We start from the raw sequence: 11850 nt of genomic DNA, 5'->3' as shown, positions 1-11850 counted from the left end.
GAGGAAAGGCTGAGATAACTGGGTTTGTTCAGCCTTGAGAAAAGAAGGCTTAGGGAAGACCTTATCACCATGTTCCAGTATTTAAAGGGTGCCTACAAAGAAGATAGAGACTCCCTTTTTACAAGGAATCACATGGAAAAGACGAGGGGTAATGGGTGCGAGTTACTCCTGGGGAGATTCCTACTGGACACAAAAGGAAAATTTTTCACAATGAGAACAATCAGTCATTGGAATAATCTCCCCAGGGAAGCGGTGGATTCCCCAACATTGGACACTTCTAAGATTCATCTGGACAGAGTGCTGGGCCATCTTGTCTAGGCTGTGCTTTTGCCAAGAAAGGTTGGACCAGATGATCCTTGAGGTCCCTTCCAGCCTGGTATTCTATGATTCTATGATCTGTGGTGATGGCAATAGCACAGGCATCTGTAAGTCACGTTTCAACTGTACAAACTGAAGTGACAGAACTTCATTATATAAATGGCTGCTGAAGGGTGCTGTTGATGGAAATGAGCTCTGCCGCTCCTCATATAACATTGCTTCTAATCACTGGTCTTCCAACAGGGACAAAAAAAAAAGTAAAAGGGAAACTGAAAGGGTCCATCCCCAAATTACTACATGAGATGGTGTGGAGTGCTATAAAAATGTTTATGTTCTATGCCACTCCTCTGGCAAAAACTTGCATAACTCACTGGTGGCTCCATCACTCATGAGCAAAGCACTCATCCCAAATGCATGGCCATAAAATCTTTATAGTGCCTTGCAAAGTGTGGCATGCTATTAAGTTTTTATAACATTGCATTTGGGATGACCACATTACATCATCACATATTTCCCCCATAAAGATTTTGGCTTACTGCTGCTCTAAGCCAACTAACCTTTACAGATGGTTCCTAGAATAGCTAAAAGATCCCTGCTTTGGTTTTTTGTTGTCAGCATGAATTTAATGTACTCCTTTTGTTTCATTAAGTCCCAGAGTTAAGCTGCAGGGGAAGTGGAATAGTGCAGTCAATACACGACTGGATTTGCTTTCTAGTTATATCAATCACATTGTCTCACTCCATTATTAAACATTTATGCTGTGGTAATGTTTGCATAGTACAACTGATATACAAGCCCAGGCGCAGCAGCATTCTGCGTGGGGTGTGTATCATGGGATCTGGTTTATACACTGTCAGCCCTTAGCAAATCTATATCTCTTGGAGGTTTCATTGTTTAAGCACTAATATATACTAAAAATATACTTTCTGTCTCAATTTTTGTTTATTCTCAGTTCTTTTCTTGGCTACTTTTCAGCCAGATGTGTTAGTGATTCTGCCCCTCTGTGACCCTCTGAGCCCAGGAATACGCAACCTGGAGTGAAGAAAGAAATGAAGGAGCCCTCTATTCATGGGTAGCACGAATTTACTTTGGCTTAACCAGTTATGTCACTGCACCCTCTGACCATATTTCGCTATCTATAAAAGGGGAATACCAGTGCTGAGTCGTTTTAAAAATTGGGTTGAGATAAGTTGCAAAAGGGCTTCTTACTATATTGAATGCAGGGGTACATTACAAGTTTAAGCTCAGGCATGGATTTTGGACAGCAAGACGGTGTAGGATATACAAAAAGGATAAGAATTATGTCAAGAAATGTGCCTATTTTAGTAAGCATGACATACTTAGAAGTTGTCATATTGTCTGAAGCACTTTGAAAAATATGAGCAAGGTGGTGTGCTGAACACAACAATTCTTAAACCAGTAGATTGGATTAAGATATGAAACCTCGAAATATAACCACTTTTAAAGAATATCTCTGTGTTTAAAATCAAAATTACTTTAAAAGCAAATTAGGGTTAGTATTTTTTAACAAATAACATAGTTCCAGAATAAGAATAATTACAATAATGAAATAAAGAGAGGAAGGCACTGCAAATTTAAAACAAAACTGATGAAAAAAGTTTTCAGATTCAAGGCAGGCTATGTCAGGGACAAAACAATCTCTGTATAAAAAATATTTGAATAAGTCTTCTGGTCCAAATAATGATCATTCCTCAGCTTTTACCCATAGTTTAATGAATTTTATTAGTTTAAAAATTAGTGCTGACTGAGGAGACAGGGCTATAAATCAGTGCCAAAATGCATTAACTAAACAGGGTAGAATAAAGTTCCAGTCCAGAGTTCTACTCTTTTCTTAGAATGTTTTTTTTAATTATTATTTGTTTTAAACATTTTTTTCTTGCTTATATATCCCCAGTTTTGGTCCCCTGTTATTAGGCAATTGGGTCCACAAACAGCTGGTTACTCCTTGTCTCTTGAGCACTCATTTAAAGCAGGTTTCAGCAGACTTTTAGAAGTCCCAGATTAACGAAAACTTGTGATTTTATGCTTGATGATCATCAGTATGCAAGAAAAGGAAAATAATGTCATCCATTGTCACCCATTCATTCATTGTCATCTGTTTCTGACAACAGGCAGAATGTGACTGAGTTACTGCCATACATTTTCAGCTGCTGAACAAATGGGAAAACTTTGACACTCTGCAGTGCTAACTTACATATGCAAATGGTGTTGGTGTAGTCCACTGGGTGGAATGCAGAGCAATGTATTTGTGCGTGATGTATTAAACGATCATCACTTTCTCATGAGGAATAGGTCCAGTCATCAAGTAGGTAACGTTTGGTTGTAACTGAATGAGTTATAGAAGCGAAAATTTGAGACTTAGCTGATTTTAGGCAGGATACTTGCAAACTTTCACAGATTAATAAAATGGAAGAGAAAGTAATCCTTTGCTGTATGTCTATTGCTGTCTGGTGCTCAGGACTGTCTGTAATCGATGCTTGAGTCTTAATGAGTAGCCCCTCTGTATGTTTATTTATACTTTCAAGCTACTGTTTATATGTGTCTGGTAATGATGAAAAATGTCTTCCAGGTGCAGCATAATGTAAATGTGGAAGACAAAGCTCTGAGGGACAGAACTGAGTTTTGCAGCTGACAGCTGCACATATGATGTCCCCTGCTGGAGTAGTTTAATACAGTCCACAACCAATTAATTACGTTTCTAGTTTGTGGAGAGCACTGCAAAGACTGTCAGGTGCAGTAAAAAAGGTAGTTTTGAAAGGCATAGATGGAAATGTGTATATTCCATTCTTAAAATAGCTGCTACCTATATCGTTAGTATCTTAAATTATCAGAATGAAAAAATTTATATGGCCTCGTGTTCTTCTGCATCTTCCTTCTTTTGACATTTATGTTGGCCCATACAGTGAAAATAACTTGAGTGCAGTTCTCTGAACAACATTTGGATGAAAAGAGCATTTTAGAGTTCACTGCTTGTGTCAGTGAATTTCAGATCAAATCTGATCCAATTTACACAGAAAATTTAAAGACCACTTAATCTGATGTAGGTTTATATTATTTATTTTTAGATGGACATGACATTACACATCACTGCAAATTGAAGGACATGAATTCTGAGCCTGGAAAAAAATAATTTATATGTGGAGTAATGTTCTTCCTTTTCCCACCATATTATTTTTTGCTTATCCATCATCATCTAATAAGGAATTTTGCAGACAAAATGTCCTGATCATTCTGCTTTGACTTAGCTAACTGTGCTGGCCGCGTTGAAAGGAAGAGGACACTCATTCTCCCACAGAGAGCTAGTTCTAATGTGATAAAAGAAGTTTAAATCCGTACAAACAGCACCCAATTTGCAGGCTTTCCAAGCATCCAGCTGAGCAACTAAATCTCTAAACACGTGTAGATTTCCGCCTCCTTTTTAAACAATTTCCAGCTATGCAGCTTGATCTAACAATAGATATTATCTCTCAAATCATTCCAATGTCAACCTACATATAAGAATTATGGGTTTGAGATTCACTCTAGGACTTCCCAATACACTGAAAACCACCCCCAGCATGCTACATTTCCAGAATCGGTTGGTTTGTGTGCTGGCAGCGCAGGGATGCAGCATGGGGAAGCACCGCACCACATAGGGACCTCGGATTTCTCTGTTCGAGCCCGAGCAAGGCAGAGAGCAGGGTGTGCCAGAGACTGGCTCAAGCAGCTGATTCACATATCGGCTGCTTTGTCAACAGTTGTTTTGGCCAAACTGTCTCCAGTAGAGATCTGGCCTTGAACAGCTATTGTGGAACTGCTTCTTTCAATTAGCTCTCCAAAGGGATGCTTCATCCCACACTGAGAGCCCATTTGTGTGGTTTTAGAGCAGACTAAACTGTCACTCCCCCAATACTCTCAGTGTACGAAAAGCCCAGAAACAGCCGAGAGCAGCTGTTGTGCCTATAATTCAAACTTATTTCACTCTAACTTCCAGCTTTGACAGTCTTCCAGCTTAATCAGACAAAAGATGGGACAAAGAAAATCCACTGTTCAAGTGTTTATACTGTTCTTATGGATTTAGAAGGTTCCATATGAAGTACAGTTTGAATCAATATCAAAACAATGAATAAAAAATAAATCTCCAAAATTCCAAACCCATCTGAAACTCTGTTTTGCACTAACTCATGGTCAGTCTCCAGGCTTCTTGTGGGCTACAGGGTCTAAGTCCTCTTGGTTTAAGCCAATCGAGCATTTTCCTCATTCCTATTTTACGTTTTCTCCATTCATACTCCTTCCTGTGCCATGGCTTCTACTTTTGTTTTTTAACGTATTAGCCTTGGTGCTCAGTTATAGTCAGGGAAATACCAACACATCATCCTCTCAGATCTATGATGAACAGGAATGAAAAAATGCCCACTAGCAACTAGCTGCAATTTCCCGTTTACTGTGCACTGCAGTACTGCTTTCCTGCCACTGTGTAGCATTCTGCGAGACTCTGAATTAAACTAATGAATGTGATTTAGGGTGATGTCTGTTTATCAAGCAGCAGTCACAGTTTGCTTCTCTCATCTGTCTCCAGGAGTCTTCCTTCCAGGTAAGAGCCTCTCTGTTGCACAGAGGGCTCTTCTCTGTGCTTTTTGTAGCTGGGGTTTGGCAAGAGGAAGGCAGTTTATTGCTGTTAGTGTGTCTGATGTAAACCTGCCTTAAGAATCTGGGAGGCCCTGGGTGCATAAGCAGTATGTTAAGCAAAGACCTTCTCTTAGTGGTTGCTGGTTGCTAGGGCTCCGTAAAAGCTAGTTTCCTGGGGTTAATAGCCTAATAAGTTAGATAGGCCAGTTCAGTTTCTTGAGAGCTATTGAATGGAGAGGCCTCCAGGCACACGTTTTATTTGCACCTGTTTAGCTGTGGGTTTTTTTTTCTGGTATTTTTGGAAGAACCAGGAGCTAAAAGTTCTTTTTCAGGAAATTTTCTCTCATCTCCCCAAATGAAAACTGTGTTTCCATTAACAGTTATGTTTCCTTGACCCAGCCCTGTTGATAACAATTCCTCCTTCTGATTCTTCCCTGGAGCTCTTTGTTAACTTTCTTAGGGTGCCTTGGATATTCTTTTTGCTTAACCTTTTAACACTGTCCTCATTTTGGTTATCCTTTCCTCCATGGGAGTTCACTCTATTTATATCTGCAGTTTGGGATATACAACAAAAGTGTCCTGGGAAGTCACAAGACATTGCCAAGCACTAGGTTATTCTGCTTCATATGAACTGTCTTCCTTGTCTACATTCTGTTTTGAAGATCTGCAGGATAAGGAATTAGCCTGTCTGCAAAGTACTGTGCTCACCAATGCTTCCCCATAAACAGTAGCAACCTGACTATTCCATTTGGTTTCTTGAGGTTCTTGCATTAAGTAGAAGCTTGTTATATATGCATTTCTGAGCACCCTGCAAATGAATATTTCCATTGGAAACCACTCTAACATTACTACACAGGTGACAAACCAAGAAACTGCTTTCTGTAACCCTTTAAACATGGAAATGGACGCAAGAACTGCCTTAGTTTGAGCAGCAAGGTGCAGGGAAGTGTGTAAGAGAAGAGCAAGCACAACGTGATAGTTCCCTAGATTATGCTCTAACACATTGCAGCTCACAGACTTCCTGAACCGCATCACGTCTTTGGTATTTTCTTCTTTGTCCAATCCCTCTCTAAACGCATGTGAACTTATTAGCTTTGTGCATTCTGCTGCAAGGAATTCCCCAACTCTCCTCCTCTTCACAGGAGTGTTTCTGCCACGCTTACTTTTAACCTGCCACTGGTTCACCGGTTTGAGCTGGTGAACTCTGGGCATTTGTTCCTTGTTCACTTCTTCACAGTTTCATAGATCTCTGTTGCAATGCACCCTCGGCTGGACTCTGGATATAAGACTAGTAATTTCAGCTGTTCCCTGTAATGGGAACCATTCTGAAACTGCTTCAGGCAACTTCTGTAATTGGCTTCATTGTTGTTTTTCTTCTCTGCTACCTTTTCTTAGCTCCTTTTGGATATGGGGAGGGGGACAAGAACAGCACACAGTGTTCATGAAGAGATATATAGAATCACAGAATCATAGAATAGTTTGGGTTGGAAGGGACCTCTAAAGGTCATCTAGTCCACCCCCCCCTGCCATGGGCAGGGGCATCTTCAACTAGATCAAGTTGCTCAGAGCCCCGTCCAACCTGACCTTGAATGTTTCCAGAGATGGGGCATCCACCACCTCTCTGGGCAACCTGTTCTGTGGTGATGTGCCAGGGTTTAACCCTGGTAGGCAGCTCAGCCCCACACAGCTGCCCACTCACTTCCCCCCAGTGGGATGGAGAAGACAATCAGAAGGGTCAAAGTGAGAAAACTCATTGGTTGAGATAAAGGCACCTAGTTTAATAGGTGAAGCAAAAGCTGCATGCTCAAGCAAAGCAAAACAAGGAATTCATTCACTCCTTCCCATCGGCAGGCAGGTGTTCAGCCATCTCCAGGAAAACAGGGCTCCATCACATGTAATGGTTACTTGGGAAGACAAACGGCATCACTCTGAACATCCCCCCTTCTTCCCCCAGCTTTAGTTGCTGAGCACGATGTCATATGGTTATGGGATATCCCTCTGGTCAGTTGAGGTCAGCTGTGTCCCCTCCCAACCTCTTGTCCACCCCAACCTACTTGCTGGTGGGGCAGCATGAGAAGCAGAAAAGGCCTTGACACTGTAAGCACTGCTCAGCAATAGCTAAAACAACCATGTTATCAACATTGTTTCCATCATAAATCCAAAACATAGCACAATACAAGCTACTATGAAGAAAACTAACTCTACTCCAGCCCAAACCAGTAGAGTTCTTTATTACTTTTCTCATAATTCTGAATATTTCATGCTGATGTTTTCTTTAAATGATTTATTATAAGCTGAAGATCTCAATCTGGTTGGGCGTCAGCTCTGAGCCCTCTCCTGCAGATATACAACTTACATTGTTTTTCCCTACTTGCGTCCTTCTACATTTATCTATATTGCATTTCATTGTCAGTGTTTACTAGAAGTTGTATTAAAACAACACGAACAGCTCTTAACTATTAAACCTGCATGCGTGTGTGCCTTTCCATATCAGAACCCATCTTTCATGGTGGAACCTGCTTAATATCAGATTGAATAAAAGAGACCTGAAAACTGGAGAGTACTTTCAGGAATTGTTCTGAGTTGCATAATAATAATAGTGGCCTACATGAGGGATTAAGGCGGGAGAAACTGTGGTAAAGAAGAATATAGGTACAAGAGCCATTACAGGAGTGTTGTGATGCTAGGAATATGGACATGCCGCAGGAGTATGGAGTATATGGACATGCAGTTTTCTGGAGGTCTGGATGCCTTCCACCTTATTAGAAGAAAACATAACACTGGTTTTCTGTTGTGGGTTTTTTTTTTCCTCTATTAAATCCTGTCTGTTCATACTTCTTCATTCTGTGACTCAATGTAGACGTGAGGGTGGCTCGTTGCCCATAGATGGGGGTGTATTGTCATGGGGTGTTGAGGTTCTGTGACTAGCACACCTGAATGCATTGTAGGCACGTTTTCAGGCTCTGCTAGTTAAGCCAAGCGAACTCTCCAGAAGCATGCACACCTGGGGGGTTAGTGGCCTCCCACTTCATTGGACAATAGCTCCTATAAACATTAAGATGTTAAAAACTGTGTCTGTGTGGCTCAGCTTTCCTGTATGCCTGAGAATACCTCTGATCATAGCAGAGTGGCGTTTGGCCTTTGAAACGTGCACAATAAAATGGAGTTAGTATTACTGACATGGTAACAGCTTGACACTGTACAGACTGGCATGATTTGTTGGTAAGTCCTCAGAAGGAGCTGCTGCAGATATTGTGCTCAGACCTACTTGTTAACCTATGTCTCTTATTGACGTGATACACAGTAATCAGTTATGGCATCTCATCTTGGTGCCTCTGATGCCATGTGGTCTTTCGTTCTCAGTCCACAGTGCTGTGATTTGGGAGTGCATGAGGATGAAATGAAATCTGCAGTGCTGTGGTGGATCTTCAAGCACAAGAGCATGCAGTAGACTAGTGAGTCTGAACAGAGGGGGAATATGGTGTTGGAGCACATGTCTGACTTGTGCATAGTGCTGCCAATGTGCCTGCTTTCACATGACTATTCGGATGAAAATGATAAATAATTTTGTTTTAAAATACTAGATTGCCTTAAACTGACAAAAGAGAAACAGTCACAGCTGTCAGGATAGCCTCTAATACTCTCGTGTCTAGTCACTACTGCACAAGAAAAATCATAAAAGTATGCAAGAAAGAAAAAAACCTGGCCACCTGTGGCTGCCATCTGGTGGTGAATACTCTGATCCTGATCCAGCAAAGCTTTTGAATGCATGCTTGTTTCTAAAGCATGAACGCCCCTCCTAAGTGTGTGGGTGCGTTACTAAGACCCACACGACTGGGTAGGCATGTTGGAAGAATGAATCCTAATGTAGGTCCTCCAATGGAGATTTTCTGAATATTTGCCCTTCAAATGAACTAAGGCTTGTAACAACCCTGAGGAGGATAGAGCACTTCTTGCTCAAGGGAAGACAGAAGAACAAGGCAAGGAGCCCTATTGTAAAGTCCCAGCACACACAGGAAGGCATGGAAGCGCTGGGAATATCAGCACTCAGTATTTTCATTGTGGTACCTTTGCCACAAATACAAATTTCTGTTCTTTTGAAAACTCAAAATATAATTTGAAAGCGTTTGGGTTGTAATTACACAGATGTGTGCAGAGGGGACCATGCTCAGAGCTGCATTAGCACAGGACTGTGCCTGGGCTCATATGTCCTTCTGCAGCCCCTGAGCTCAGGCATGTACTGGCAAGGACTCCTGGTTTCGGTCACAGGTAGCAGAGCTCAGGGCTCTCCTCATCTGTCTGTGGAGACCTGAAAGTCTGAAGAAATACCTAAATGCCTACAGCTAGCCCTCTCCCATCTGCACTCAGCTGGTAAGGAATGGAGCTGATGGGAGATGCTGCTGCCTCTTGTTTCTCATCAGCATCCAGTTGCGGAGGGGCCCCGCTTTCATAAGGCTGCTCATGGAGGAGGCAAGACACTATCTGCAGCTGTTTAAGATAACTCACTGACTTTGCCTGAAGCTACCGTACCATCACTTCTGCTGGAAAACATTAGGGACAATAACCTCCAGTGGAGGGACCGTAGCCCAGAGGCTGGGGAGGAGGGAAGGGCATGGCAAGGGGCTGTGCCCACAGTTAGCACAGCAATCTGGGCAGTGACCACAGTGGTCTGCAGTCTGCTTCCCACCTCCTTTATCCATCACCTGGAAGCTCAAAGGCTGCTATAAAGTTCTACCACAGAGGTGCTAACGGAGGCTTTCCAGCAAGGCATGAGATTTCTTACCTCATATAAACCAAGCAGAAAATGGTGCAATAAGATTAAAGCTGAGGAAAAGACTCAGAATTTCCTTTCTTTTGGTACCAATAAAACAAAGTTTTATCTTAATTTCAGCCCTACATGCATGAGTTTAGTATTCAGGCGAACAGTTCTCCTGAACTATATTATCTTGGTGCTGTTCAAAATCCCGTAAACCGGGGATATCATTCTCCCACAGAAAGCACAGTGGGGAATAAGCAAATAAAGTTGAAACAGATAAAGATCCGAGTATTGATCTCTGCTTGTGTTGCCTAATAGAGTGTAACTCCAAAGGAACATTGTAGTCACTGGTGGAGGAGAAATCGAAATAATCTGGCTATCACTTTACATGTCTCTGTATTAGAAGGGTCACGTACGCTAAAGAGTACTAGGGATTTACCCAAAATAACAGCAGGTTTTCATGAGGTGTATAGAATTACAGCAGCCTCCAGGAACATGCTATAAGAAGCACTTTAGTCCCCTTAGCAGTGACTTCAAATGGGCTAGCACAGCTGCAGGTTTGTGGTGAACTCACGGCAGCTCCCTCATGCTTCTCTGCCTACCTGAAATGTCTGTTATCTCACAGCTGCCAGGTGTGGGGTTTCCCCCCAAATGATCGCACTGAAGTTAACACCAGGATTTTTCTGCTTGTTTTTAGTGAGAAATTAGTACCAGAGGCCACGTGTGAAAGGCAGTATTTTTCTAATGTGACCATTTCACTGTGTTTTCAAAAGTTTATTTGAAATTGCTTGGGAAGACCTTCATTTTGCGATTAATTCATGGTAGTCCCTGGATTTGCAGCTGTATCTGAGAAATAAGAACAGAAATGACATTTTCTGACTCAGCAATGATGGTTATCACTCTCGTGGATAAAAGGGTTTTATTACAGCTTTACTTCTGCTCAAATCACAGAACCTGTAGTTATAGGAAGGCAAAATGGATTCCACCTGGCTCATACATTATCAACAATTGTTAACAGAGCATCAGTTACAGGGACAAATTGCCAAGGCAGAAATCAAGACCTTGAGGACAAATGCAGTTTCATACCTGTAATTTAGAGTGCAGTTTGGCTCACAAAATCTTTGCAATGTGCAATAAATGGGAGCCTTGCCTGACTTTCAGATCAACTTTCAGTTGAAGTTTTCAGAGCCAGCAGCTAGGAAAAAAATAATTTTGTGCTTGTAAACTGAAAAAATTCTTATCTGAAAGCCCTCTGGACACTTTGAATACACAGTAGCATGATGCAGTTACTTTTTACCCTCATGGTTTACATTATTCATGCAAACAAGATGCTGTAAATGCTGTCTCCTCCAGAGTCTTTTAGAGAGGAGGCTTCAGTTGTGCCTTGGAAACCCTGCAGGCTCTCCTCTTGGATTTGATTTGCAAGGAAACACTAAGAGGCTGCCTCGGTGTTTCGATGAGGGAAGACATATTCCTACAACCACTTGTAGGAGCCCGGTTGAAGGCACAGGAAATCTGTGTGGGTACAGTGTACTACCTACGTGTATTGGAACAGCATTTCAGGACCTAAAAATATGCTCAACCTTACAGCCACAGAGGCTGTCTGCAGAGCAGTGATGAATGCCTTCTCAGCTTGAGAGACTTATGAGAAAAACTCACGTTTTATAAACTGAAACACGTAACAATTGCAGGTTGAAGGCATACATGGTCAGTGTGCTGCAAGCTGATCATACCGAATTCCTATATATTTATTAATCTGTAATCCACTTAGAGCACTGGAGTGACATCCTCATTCTGAAAACTGCACTTTCTAAGTTGATTGTGTGGCGGGAGGGCAGGCGGGGAAGGTGACGGAGCAAACAGGCAAAGGTTAAGGTTGATTAAGTTGGAAGGCAGGAATAAATTCCAATACCACATCTCAGGCAAAGTCCTTTATCAGGAAAAATCCTTCTTTCCTGTCTTCTCACTTTTTTTTTAGTAATTCTTTTTTTTTTGTGCCAATAGCAACACTATAGTCCTGTCACTTGCTGTAGACCCTAGCAGTCCTATAATCCCTGAAGCATCTTTGTCGTGGTTTAACCTCAACCGGCAGGTGAGCACCACACAGCCACTCACTTACCAACCCCCCTGCCACCCTGGTGGAATGA

This window comes from Pygoscelis adeliae, unplaced genomic scaffold, assembly GCF_000699105.1.
Source record: "Pygoscelis adeliae isolate BGI_AS28 unplaced genomic scaffold, ASM69910v1 Scaffold54, whole genome shotgun sequence".
In the NCBI taxonomy this organism is placed as follows: Eukaryota; Metazoa; Chordata; class Aves; order Sphenisciformes; family Spheniscidae; genus Pygoscelis; species Pygoscelis adeliae.
The sequence above is the reverse complement of the archived record's forward strand: the minus strand, read 5'-3'. Positions refer to the sequence as shown.